At 50.5% G+C, this 14,145-nt stretch overlaps 1 protein-coding gene across 1 annotated transcript in view; it reads right to left on the bottom strand.

Annotated features, from left to right (window-relative positions):
* Positions 1-14,145, bottom strand: part of LOC134456187 (neurotensin receptor type 1-like) — a 99,610-nt gene that overhangs the window by 21,758 nt on the left and 63,707 nt on the right. The gene's annotated exons all lie outside the window — the stretch shown is intronic.

Here is a 14,145-nt window from a genome sequence, read left to right on the forward strand (position 1 = left end):
CAATGCAAGTAGTTTGAGGAAAGACGTCTTTTCAGTTGCTGGTGTTTTGGGACTGTGAATGACAAATCCAAACAAAATACTGCCAATAACAGCTCCATTTCCAGCCAAGGTGCCAGGCAATGCAAGTTTCATTAATGCAAGCCAATCCTCTGTTGGAAACACCTGCAAATGTGCTTCAGTCTCCTAATGTGAATGTACCGTAAACGTGATTTGTTGACAAGGTGGGTTAACCCTTAATGTTTCTGTAATATGTGAATAAAAATGGAAGTGGTTTATTTGAACAGTATATTTTGCAGCGTATATTCAACACTCCCTGTAGAATAGCACATGATAGCTGCCAATGTAATGTAATAAAGCTGCACTCAAACCGCAATCGACCCAGACCTTGCAAACAGATGCATAAGTATGCACCGGGAGTACGTTGCTGCACAGCGCTACTCAGACAGTATGTGTGTGGGCTATGTATGTCACTGATGCTGTCCCAGAGGCCTACTCCCTTAGCTCTTTGACGTTGGAGAATACCTGCCACTATCTCTGAAATGGCTTGGCTGAGCTCACAACTACATACACACACTCATGCGCGCACATAAACACAACTTACAGGATGCCCACTAATATTTCTGATGAGGCTCATACACAGACAGACAAATGCAAACACACACACACACACACATGCACACACACACGAACACACACACACACACGCACGCACGCGCACGCGCGAACACGCACACGCACACATACACACACACACACACACACACAACTCAGAGGATCCCTGCTGCAGTCTGTGAAACAGCTCCGCTCAGCTTTCTGTAATTGCCTTGAGTTAGCACAACTGTCCTGTCCCAGCCCCAACACAAGGATCCTGCTATATCCTCTGATACAATGAAATGTAAGTAGCCTATCCACTGATGACAAACACCACGCCAATTGTCCAAATGCATTACATTTATGAAAGTTACACTACTAGAGCTCTAACAGAGTCCTTTTAAGCAACTGGTGCTATTGGAAAGGTGCAAACTAGTGGGAAAAGCAGAAGGAGACTTCGGTAACACTTTACAATAATGGTGCATGAATTATAACGGAATAATGTTGGAAGTAATGTATGATTTATGGTGAATTAACACATGATTTATGTACATAGTGATATTTAATCTATCATTAGTTAATAAGGAGTCATGGCATGAGTGATGAGGACTCACCTTTAAGTAAATGTGGTATATCAGAGGGAAATTCGTGGTGTGAATTACAAGGTTAACATATCATGTATTAACATGGCTGATGAAAATCCTGTCAGATCAACCCAGTCATACATGAATCCAACCTTAGTTAATGTTGCCTTTCCAGCAATAATGGAATAATGTTGTAGTCATTAAATGACACTCAGGCTAAGCGGTTCCCAAACCTTTTCCCGCGCGCACCCCCTTGTACATTTCATTGTGGCTCGCGCACACCCCCTTAGCGAATATTTTGGTGTGCTGATGGCCACGCAAGTATGGATTCACTGTGCATTCATGCACATTATGCACAGTTTTGAATAATCCTCTTTTCCAAGTTCTGGAGTTAAACTGCACTTCAAATGGACCCTTCCAGCATACAATTAAAAACTACTTAAAGTTCATTGATGCTGTATAAAAAACTCTCACCATTGCTCTATTCAGCTCGCGCACCCCCTTATGGCAGGCTGCGCAACCCCAGGGGTGCACGGACCACAGTTAGGGAAACCCTGGCCTAGCCTATGTTTAGGCTACTAGTGTGGATTTCTATGACCAGCCGAAATAATCAGCCCATTGCCAATGTGCATAACAATCCTCGTGGAGCCAGTCATCTCAACCAGGCAATGGGCAACTTCAGAGAAGCTACAGAGCATTGTCAGGAACAGCGGCTGTGGCGTTCGACACTTCCTTCGTCACCTGCAGACTGCGCCTTGAAGCAACCTCCCCAGGCCATCATAGTAGCCTACACCCCCTCCCCGCAAACACAGGGAGTCACGTTTCATTCTTATTACCTGCTCCCGTCTTAATGTAACGTTTCGTTTCCCACTATCTGCATTCTTTTAGCGGCTTATTTAAGGTGTCTCTCGTTCCGATGTGTGGTCATTAGCCAGCCATCACCAACGCCCTGAAGGGAGCCAGCCGAAGGAGTTTCTGTGGCGCTGCAGCGACGACTTCCACATTTAGTCAGTTTTTTTTTCACGATTTCAATGACCTTACTTCTTTATAAACGTATTTCAGTTCAAACCGTAACCAAATATAGGCTATTATATTAATAGGCTAGCTTACAATTAGAGAATGATAAGACCCTTGTGGTAGGCCAAACGCCAAGTCACCACTTCTCAAAACTGATAATCATACTTAGACTACCCAGTGACGTGATTGTGCCCAATGAAACAGGAGGCCTCGATTCGTGCAGAAGATTGTATATGTTAGAAAACTATTTAACCTCATAGACTAACCTTGTATACGGTACATTCTAACAACATATTTCTTAAGTTTTGAGTCATTCACGTTCATTTGAAGCGTAATCCCCCCCCCCTACTGTGGCTAGTTTGGATGAGACGACTTGACCCTAGCTAGCACAACATAAATGACAGCTAGCTCTACACTATTTCGGCCATTCGTTAACGATCAGTGTTCAGATAACTAGCGCAAACGTGCCAAGATATATTGTATTCTCAAAAAAACGCTTGTGTTGTGCCATGGCTTATACGGTGATGACGTTTGAGATTGTAAATTTACGGGCCACTCGTAAGGCCCATAAGCTTAGATGTGTCTATGGTAAGGCCGACCTGACGAGATAGCTGCCTGAGGTTTGATTGGATATGGACATTGTTTATTTCAGAAGGAAAATGTTTGGAGTGGAATTGTTTGGAAGACAATCTTGGGACAATTTTGCTCTTTGGGTCTTTGTGCCAACCATGCCAGCTATCGTAGGGTGCTCTGGGAACTTCTTAGATTTACTGTATGTACAGAAATACGCATTTTGTTTACATAAAATCCCTTGTCATTTCACCACTAGGTTTGAAACCCAGACAGCACGAAGCATCTTGCCGACGTCAAAATCAGATCAGACAGCAGAGACGTGCGGTCAGGGTAGGCAGGGTAGGCAGTGCCTACCCTGGGATAAATGTCTTAAAAATAAAAACTAACACGTGTTTAAAAAAATATTCTTCAGAGTTCACATAGGCCTACACAACAATAACATTGATTCAGCATAAATTATGAGCTGTTTAAAGTACAGTATACACAGGACAACGATCAAAAACCTAAGTAATCGCACGAAGCAAAGCGCTCAGGCTTGGGCAGGTTGCCGTGGCAACGCGCAGTCCCGGCTGGTAGCAGAGACAGGCTGAAAGCAGAGCTTTCGAATGCCAGCCAGGCAGCCCGGTAAGGCTCGCTTTTCCTCTGCCTACCCTGCCTTCAATGCTGTCAATGTAAAAGTCTGCGCATGCGTATTAAGTTGTCACATAGCTTGTCAATGGGACTAAAAGCAGAGCCTTTACTCTGTGGCGGGAGTATGTGAGCCAATCACAGCGCCCAAAATGAAAAATTGTTACAATTCAGGTAGTAGCCAATTTCTGCCCTACAGGCAGCTATGATAGTGTAGTGGGCGAGACCGTTACAGGAAGTAGTTCGACTACGCCACCCCCGGGGGTGGAGCCCCGGAGGAAATGAATTAGGGGTAGTTACAGATACCCCGGACCAACACACAATGTACCCGCACAATAGATTACCAGGCAAACACAGGTTCGTGCACAATGGAGGCAGAGACAGTGGTGACAATTAATAATTCAAATCTTTATTATTCTGTGCGTTATAAAAATATATTTTTCTCACTCTTTGCAATAAATATAAAAAGGTACTCACAATTCACAAAGTGCAGGGGGTGGTGGGTGTGCTGTCGCAATCACCCGCAGATAGATAAACACTTGCCCCAAAGTATGTTCACGGTAACAGTAAAGTGCAGGGGTGGGTGTGCTGCCACCACACCCGCGGATCTATAAACACCGGCCCCAAAGTATGTTCACTAATTCACAATAGACAACACACCTGGTAGGCCTAAGGCCTTAGAATCCACACTCAAGTTGGCAGACTTTGCCACTAGGGGCTGGCACGGCTAACACAATAGGGCGAATGGCACACCTCAGGATTAACCAAAAGAAAAAGTAAAGAAATAGTTCACAACAAACAGAAATAATTCACGGCAAACAGAAACAACAAGAAATCAGCAAACCATGCAAAATAAATCAAAATCCAGTAAATACATGCAGTTAAATAAGAAATTAGATAATTGGATGAAATAATGAAAAAAGGAAATTAGGCACAGCAAACGAAAGTAAACGAAAATCAAAACATGAGGTAAACCAACCCCAGAGGCTCAGCTCAGTGCAGTCCCCTAGGTATCCCCACACTCACTCGTCACTCACACACACACACGCACACACACACTGTGGAATGGCTCACACACTAGCTCACACCGAGCCGAGCGCCCACACGCATACACACACACACACACACACACTGAACTAAAGCGCGCCAACGCACACACACACACGAATGTCCAATTTCCGAGGCCGGAGCAGCAGCCGAGATACGAGTTCCCGGCGTCCAGAGGCACCACACAACCGGGGCTAAAAGTCGCCGCTTGTGCACCTAAACGCGTGGTGTGTCTGACCACGGCCACACGGATACAACCCGGAGATGAGGGTGCACCGATGCGCGATTCTCACAGTCGGAGTGCCAATACAGAGGTACACGGCCGAGGCGCCGGTAGCGACCACACGCGGCGTGCAGGAGACGGGAAACGCGCAAGGTAACCGTTGGTATTGTCCACCGAAGTCCTTGCCAGTGGAGAAGCAAGAGATCACTCTAGCCAAGTAAGAGACGCCAAGTTGGAATCACAACGAGGACAAGAAATGGTCCACATCTCCTAGATCTGCACTGGACACCGCACTCCTCTCGACGGCGAGGGGAGGATCAACCACAGCATTCGCCGGTGGCTATGAAACGCGCAAAGGGGAACTTTGCAGGCTTACCGAACACTAGCCACTGGCAGTGTTCACGAAGAGACCTCCCACAAGCCTCCACGAGCGGCGTGGCGACGTGTGCCGCAGCGTCAGACCTCCCCCAAAGGAGCAGCGCTCCATTACAATCTACCCCCCACATGTTGAATCGTCGGCCCGACGATGCAGGTACGCTTTCCCCCCCACTCCCAGATCCAAAATTCCATCAAGAGTTTGAAGTCGCCCCACCAGGCAGCCGATGGGGATTAGAGTGTTGTCCCGCGTTAGACCGGACAGTCCGGCGTGGGGGCACCTCGCTGCTGCTAGTGCCACGACCGGGTGGCTGAACGGCCGAACTGCCGGGGGAAGCCTGCGAAGTCCGACGCTGCCCTTCGTTTCCTCCTGAGGTGCCACCCTGGGGTGCATGGGGCTCTGCTGGGACACCCAAGCCAGCATCGCCCACCTGCTCCCCAAGAAGGATATCTTCTTCGCTCGATAGCTCCCCTGAGTCGACAGGGGTAGGTTCGCCTGGTCGGCCCGACCCCGGGGAGGTGTCGGGGGCCAGGGGGCCCACCACTCCTTTCAGCATGCTGCGGTGAACGTGCTTCAGCTTCGTTGGATCGTTGACGGGGGCGATCGTGTACACGGCTCCGGTCTCCGAAGGGGTACGCACCACCATGTGTACCTGAGAGTTCCACACATCTTGGATTTTATTTCGACCTCGCACGCCGAGGTTGCGTACATATACCCGTTGCCCTACTTCTAAAACAGCAGTCTTCACCCGTGCATCGTGTCTGTCCTTGCGATATTCCGCCGCTGCGGCCAAACGCTCCCGAGCCCCATCAAATGCCACTTGAAGCCGGGCCTGATGCTCCTGCATCCAGTCGCACACTCGACCATGGACCGGTGGCCGAACTCGGCCCAGGAGGAAGTCTACGGGTAGCTGTGGCTCTTGGCCGAACATAAGGAAGTGTGGCGATTCTCCTGTCGCTTGATGCGGGGTGGTATTATAACAGAAGGTTACGTGCGGCAGGCAAGTTGCCCAGTCGCGCTTCCGAGAGGCCGGTAGGGTACGCAGGAGGTTGTGTAGAGTGCGGTTAAATCGCTCACATTGGCCGTTCCCGGCCGGGGTGGTACGGGGTGGTTCGGGACTTCTGGACCCCGTACAGCCCGCAAAGCTGCTGAATCAGGGTGCCCTCGAAACAGCGCCCCTGGTCGGAGTGGAGCCGACCAGGAATTCCGAACCGGTAGAACCATTCCACAAGCAAGACCTGGGCGACCGTCGAGGCCCGCTGATCCCGGGTGGGGACGGCGATGGAATACTTACTGAAGACGTCCGTGATGACTAAAACGTTCTCCACCCCCCCGACGTGGGCTCCAAAAGCGTGAAATCCACAGCTACCACTTCGTTGGGCCGAGATGCCAGTAGGTGGCCCATATACGCGGCGGCTAGAGGAGGCTCCCCTTTGGACTCTTGGCACCTAAGGCACTTTTCACACCATCGGCGCACCTCCGCAAACATGCGGGGCCAGTAACACCGTTGCCCAACCAACTCCAGTGTTCGATTAATCCCCTGGTGGCCATGGTGCTCGTGGAGCTGGTTTAGGACCTCTGATTGCAGGGCAGCCGGCAAAACCAGCTGGAGGCACTCATCACGGCCACTGGGGTGTAGCACTCTCCGGTAAAGGACTCCATCGTTCTCCACAAACCGTTTCCACTGCCGCAACAGGATCAAGGCCAAGGGTGACAGAGCTTCCCGTTCCTCACGAGTAGGCCGCCGACGCGCCTTCCAGAAGGCCAGAATCGGCTGGATAACAGGGTCTCCTTCTTGCAGAGCGCACAGGTCCGGCAAAGAGTGGGAGGGCAGCACCGAAACAACCAACTGAGAGGCGGTGATGCTACCCCCCGGGACAGCGGCCGGTTGCAGCTGACCACCGGGGTCGCTTGCTTGCAGAGTGCGCAGAACCGGCAAAGCGTGGGGAACAATCCCGAGACACTGGACTGAGAGGCGGTGCTGCCGTCTCCCTGAGCCGCTACCTGTTGCAGCAATCTAGGGACCGCTGTACCCGGAACCAGGTCACTCACGTCTTCTTGGTCTGGCTGATTCTGCCGCGACAGGCCGTCCGCATTTCCGTTAGATTTACCCGAGCGGTACTTTAATTCAAAATCAAATGATGCAAGCTGTGCGGCCCACCGGTGTTCGACCGCCCCAAGTTTGGAAGTAGTGAGGTGACTCAGGGGGTTATTATCAGTGTACACGACACACTTCTGGCCCAAGAGATATTCGCGAAACTTCTCGGTGACGGCCCATTTTAGGGCGAGGAACTCGAGCTTCATAGAACTGTAATTATTCATATTCCGCTCTGTAGGTCTTAACGTTCTACTGGCGTATGCCACCGGTCGGACTTTGCCGTCCACCTCCTGCGAGAGGACCGCGCCCAGTCCGCAATGGCTGGCGTCGACCTCAAGAATAAATGGGCGGCTAAAGTCCGCGTACGCCGAGTACCGGCGCCGACACGAGCCTCCCCTTGAGTTCCTCAAAACTTCTTTCGCAATCCTCTGACCATGCATCAAGAAACTGCTGCCCCGAGGGCTGACGGGAACGGCTCCCGTTCAAGGTGGCCACCAATCGATGCAACGGCGCGGCCAGCTTTGCGAATCCTTCGACGAATCGTCGATAATAGCTGGCGAAGCCTAGGAATGATCGGAGCTCCGACACATTGGCAGGTCGCCGCCATGTGGCCACTGCCTCCACCTTGCCAGGGTCGGTAGAGACACCGTGCTGAGAGATCACATGTCCCAAGTACTGAACCTCCGGCTTAAAGAACGCGCACTTCCCTAATTTAGCCTTCAGCCCCTCCGACTGCAACCGGGTCAAGACCATCTCCAGGCGCTGTAGATGTTGCGCCACGGTGGACGAGAAGATCACGATGTCGTCAAGATACAGTAGAACGGAATGACACTGTTGGTCGCCGAACATACGTTGCATTAATCGTTGAAATGTACCTGGTGCATTGCACAGGCCAAAAGGCATTCTGTTCCATTCGAACAACCCGAAGGGGGTACAGAATGCCGTTTTGGCCCGATCACCTTCTGTCACGGGGACTTGGTTGTACCCACTGGCTAAGTCCATCGTAGAAAACCAGCGGGCACCTGCCAACATGTCCAATGTCTCCTCGATCCGAGGAAGCGGAAAAGGCGACCTTCCGAGTTCGGGCATTTAACAGGCGATAGTCGACACAGAGTCGCAAGCTCCCATCCTTCTTCCGGACTAGAACAATGGGAGAAGCGAATGGACTACTGCTTTCTCTGATGACCTTCGCCTGGAGGAGCTGGTTGATATGGGTTTTTACGGCCTCGTAGTCGGAGGGGGCAATGCGCCTGTAACGCTGCCGGACCGGTGTCGGATCCAACAGCGGGATGTCGTGCGAGATTAGGGAAGTGCAACCCAAGTCGCCCTCATGGGCGGAGAAGACCGAAGAGTACCTCAGAAGCAGGGCCCGGACCTCAGCCTGTTCCTCGGCAGGCAGGGGTAACAAGTCCACTGCGCGGATTTGTGTCTCCAAAGGCGACGGGGCAGGCGCCTGAGGGTCAGTAATGGCGGCCACGGAACGGACCTCCACCACGTCCCGTGGCAAGCTGATGATCGACACAGCATTCACCTGTCCGAGTCTAGTACGAGGGTACAGCAGGACGTCCGTACAACCGACGTTAACTACAGGGATCTGCACCAAGCCACGGGTCACCTGCACCAAGGCAGGGGACACCAGCAACCCCCCGGGCAACCCCCGGTCCGTCGGCTCAAAGAGGGTTTCCAGGCCCTGAATGTTGCTCAGGGCAGGTGGCAGGAATCAACTTCATGGTCCCCCCCGGAACCCGCCATGGCGCACGGCCCCGGACATTCACCACGCCGCTGGTCTCGGGGGTGGGCCGGATTTCAGCCTGATGACAGTGTTGCAGCGCTTTCAGCACCGGTCGAGGGGCAGTTGACACTGATGGGAGATCGAAAAGCGTGGGACCGTGCCGCCCAAAAAGTTCCTTATAACACTTGCCGATAACATTCATACCAAGAACCCCAGGGACCACGGAAGCCGTGCCCCCTGGGGGGTCGCGAACGACCAGAACACCGCAATCAGGCATACTCTTCCCGCAAAGCTCAATATTCAGCTCCAAGTAGCCCAAGTAAGGAATCTCTAGGCCGTTGGCCGCTCGGAGCTGTAGCCAGTGACATGAGCGTAAACGCTCCTGCCCCAAAGATTCAAAGTTGGCAGCGAAGAAACTTTCAGTGACGGTGGACACCATAGACCCAGTGTCAATGAGACAGGGGACCTGAACCCCGCCCATCCGGACGAGCAGATGTGGACAGTTAGAAAGTAACGCCTCGGCGGCATTGGGAGGGTGAAGGGCATTACGTGAGCCAAGAGAGGCCCCCCCCGGACTGTGACTCCTCAGTCCGGTGGGCGTCAGTTTCCCGAGGGCTGGTTCGGTTGGAGGGGCCCATTCTCCGAAAACCCGGAGCCTCTACGGGAGGGTGCTTGTGGGGGCCCCACCACTCGTTCTCCGTCACAATCCGCAGCAATATGGCCTGTCGCACGACAGCGCCAGCAGACAAGGGGTCCCTCCCGAGGAGACCGACCTCGCCTCCGTGGCTCCCCCTGTGTGGCCGCACTCCGAGAAAAATGCTGCAACTGAGCCTGTTGATTTTGCACCATTTCCATGAGCTTCGCCATGTCGGCCTGCAACTTCTCCATATCAGATCTGGTCGGCGCCCCACCACGGGGATCCATGCTTACGGCGCAAGAGGTACCAGGGACCCCAAGGGAGCGATCGAGTGAAGACAAGGAAAAGCTACGCGGCCGCTGCGCTTCGGCGGCGCCCTCCCGTTCCCAACGCATGGCTTCCTTACGCACCGCGATCAAAGTGGCTAACGGCGTGGTCCGAATGAAACTCTTCAAGTGACGACGCAAGGCGCCCTCGTTAACCATGCTCCACAAACTGATCACGCAGAAGAACGTCAGCGTTAAGAATTCCCTCAGGCGCATTTCGTCTAACCTTATCAATAAGGGTCATTAATGCGATTGAAAACTCTAGCAGTGTCTCTCCCTCTTGCTGTTTTCTCGAAAAGAACGCCTCCTGCAAGGCCACGTATGACTGTGGGCAACCGTAAAGCTCTTGTAAAATTTCAAAAATTTTCTCTGGGTTTTCTTTTTCTTCTCTCGGCCTATAGCGGATCTCATCCCGTGCCTCGCCATCCAAGTGATCGTAAAGAAAATAGGCTCTCTCGGCAGCAGAAAAATGGCGCGCCCGCATACATGCCTCCGCCTCCTCCTTCCACGCCTCGATACTTATGCCCCCATTTCCCCTAAACAATGGGCACTTCTTTTCCCTTGGGACAAAGACCAAACGTTCTGTAGCGGACCCTGCCGGGGCGCTACCATTTACTGTGCTCGTACTTGTGGCCCGCTGGGCGAGGGAGGCCTTTAAGCGCTCATTCTCGGCTCTTACCTCAGCCAACTCATCCCTAATCTCTTGTGCGTCCCGCGACATGCTGCGGAAACCGATCAAGACAAATTTGGAAAATGCAAAAACTCACAGGGATGGCTGGTCCAAATCCCGAGAGAGGGGCGGTCTCCCAACCTCGGCTGCTGCTCCGCTTCTACAGGAAAAACACAAACTCACAGCGCTTATTCAGTGGTGCTCTCACTTTCAACCAACCACATACATACACTCATTCAACCATTGACCATATGACAAATTTCTATTACAAAGAGTGACAAAACCAAAAACCTAAAAAAAAATGAAACCAGTGTCTCTGCTCCTATGCCAATCCTGCCCGACTATAAGCCAAAATGTAGTGGGCGAGACCGTTACAGGAAGTAGTTCGACTACGCCACCCCCGGGGGTGGAGCCCCCGGAGGAAATGAATTAGGGGTAGTTACAGATACCCCGGACCAACACACAATGTACCCGCACAATAGATTACCAGGCAAACACAGGTTCGTGCACAATGGAGGCAGAGACAGTGGTGACAATTAATAATTCAAATCTTTATTATTCTGTGCGTTAAAAAATATATTTTTCTCACTCTTTGCAATAAATATAAAAAGGTACTCACAATTCACAAAGTGCAGGGGGGTGGGTGTGCTGTCGCAATCACCCGCAGATAGATAAACACTTGCCCCAAAGTATGTTCACGGTAACAGTAAAGTGCAGGGGTGGGTGTGCTGCCACCACACCCGCGGATCTATAAACAACCGGCGCCCCCAAAGTATGTTCACTAATTCACAATAGACAACACACCTGGTAGGCCTAAGGCCTTAGAATCCACACTCAAGTTGGCAGACTTTGCCACTAGGGGCTGGCACGGCTAACACAATAGGGCGAATGGCACACCTCAGGATTAACAAAAGAAAAAGTAAAGAAATAGTTCACAACAAACAGAAATAATTCACGGCAAACAGAAACAACAAGAAATCAGCAAACCATGCAAAATAAATCAAAATCCAGTAAATACATGCAGTTAAATAAGAAATTAGATAATTGGATGAAATAATGAAAAAAGGAAATTAGGCACAGCAAACGAAAGTAAACGAAAATCAAAACATGAGGTAAACCAACCCCAGAGGCTCAGCTCAGTGCAGTCCCCTAGGTATCCCCACACTCACTCGTCACTCACACACACACACGCACACACACACTGTGGAATGGCTCACACACTAGCTCACACCGAGCCGAGCGCCCACACGCACACACACACACACACACACACACACTGAACTAAAGCGCGCCAACGCACACACACGCACGAATGTCCAATTTCCCGAGGCCGGAGCAGCAGCCGAGATACGAGTTCCCGGCGTCCAGAGGCACCACACAACCGGGGCTAAAAGTCGCCGCTTGTGCACCTAAACGCGTGGTGTGTCTGACCACGGCCACACGGATACAACCCGGAGATGAGGGTGCACCGATGCGCGATTCTCACAGTCGGAGTGCCAATACAGAGGTACACGGCCGAGGCGCCGGTAGCGACCACACGCGGCGTGCAGGAGACGGGAAACGCGCAAGGTAACCGTTGGTATTGTCCACCGAAGTCCTTGCCAGTGGAGAAGCAAGAGATCACTCTAGCCAAGTAAGAGACGCCAAGTTGGAATCACAACGAGGACAAGAAATGGTCCACATCTCCTAGATCTGAACTGGACACCGCACTCCTCTCGACGGCGAGGGGAGAAGCAACCACAGCATTCGCCGGTGGCGATGAAACGCGCAAAGGGGAACTTTGCAGGCTTACCGAATACTAGCCACTGGCAGTGTTTATGAAGAGACTTCCCATAAGCCTCTACGAGCGGCGTGGTGACGTGTGCCGCAGCGTCAGACCTCCCTTAAAGGAGCAGCGCTCCATTACAATCGCAACAACTAGCAAGGCAAGGCTTGTTCAAATCTCTAGCCGTATCGGAAAGAAAACATGGCAGTCTTTGGCTTTTTGTCTTTATTATTTTAAAAAATGCCGAGAAGTAGCAAGAAAGACGGTTCAAGTGACAGACAGCTGAGCCGTTTGCAATCGCTGCATTGTGGAAATATTCAACATCAGATGGGTAGCAGCTTCAAGTAGTTTGCACTGGGACAAAATGTCTTCATCATGTCAACCACCCGGCTTTTAATGGAACTAGCTTGCATGAAAAACACAGCCTACTTGTGATTCTGCTTTAAGGTAAGATTCATCTAATTATTATGCTGCGGGTAGCCTTTTAACATGAACATGCTCAAGTTTTTTCGTGGTGCCTTTTGTTGTCACCGTTTGTCAGGGTGTTGACATTGAAGATTGGTTGTGCGGTGGTGGACATGAATAGACCGTGTGTGTGTTATTATGGACGCGAGATTGTTTTTTGAGCGTACGACATGACTCCATTTCCCTAATTTATTATGATGATGACTACGCAATGCGTGAGTTGTGTGGAGCCTGTTAGCAAGTGCAGCTGCGTTCTTTTGAAGTGCGCGGTGTGCGAGTCGAGATCAACGTGGAACAGGACGATTGACTGGGGATGGTTTTCTCGGAGTGCTTCCGCACTCACAAATTGACTTTATTTGAAACACCTTGCACAACCGTAGCTGAAGTGTTTGAGAATACTATCACGCACAACAATGAGTCTCAGAAGTGGTTTCGTTGGTTTACTCGATACTGTCTGAATGCACGGGTCATGTTTGCAAGCAACCCGCCCCCTTGCCTACTTTCCTTCTTGTCTGTGAGTGTTTGATTATCAGCACAAAACGCGGCAGTGAGGCAGGAGCTGTTACCTAGGTTGGTTTATTGCTAAATGTAAATCGTTTCCCCCTCACATGCTATGGTGTGATTCACAGTTGGTGAACTAGACATTTTATCTTCAAAAGTAGGCTACACTGTGCCACCCTCCATCCATGTGAAACGCCCTGGCATTTGCAACAGAATAAACAGAAGAGCAACAAAATCAACTGCTAAAGCCAAAACTTAAAGCTTTCCCCCAAAATGTTGTAGCTTTCTAAATTATTATTGTAAAATGTAGGCCTACAGGTCCTTAAAGGTGTACAAAGTATGGGTCCTGGAGCTAATTTGGCAATTTGGCAAAACAAATAAGTGTAGCTGGCCTTTTCAAGAAATTGAAATTATGTTTTCACTTATTGTTTCAGATTTAGGTCTACTGACAATGTCCAAATGTCTAAATAGTGTAGCCTATTTACTTATTTAGTTATTAGAGCTGTGGTGGTTAAGCACTGATGGCATCTTATAGCCTACTTTATATTTACAGTATTTAGAGAAACATAGGCCTACTAATTTGTTGCACATTAAAGACCATATCAGCATGTTTATGTGAATAGGCCTATTTGCCTATTCAAACCATACCTTGTGGCATAAGGCCCCCCTCTCTCTCACACACACACACACACACACACACACACACACACACACACGCACACACACACACACACACACACACACACACGTTACATTTCAGATCTGCATGAAAGGGGACTATTTGTTCAAAGTTTTTAGTCTTTTGTAAAAGTTTTTAGCTGATAGTTACTCTCCAGATTTGGTTAAAATGCAGGAAATTGCATCTAAGAAATACATTTTTTTCTGGGGGAGGACCGAACCCACCGTTAATATA

The sequence above is a fragment of the Engraulis encrasicolus genome, chromosome 10, assembly GCF_034702125.1.
Source record: "Engraulis encrasicolus isolate BLACKSEA-1 chromosome 10, IST_EnEncr_1.0, whole genome shotgun sequence".
NCBI lineage: Eukaryota > Metazoa > Chordata > Actinopteri > Clupeiformes > Engraulidae > Engraulis > Engraulis encrasicolus.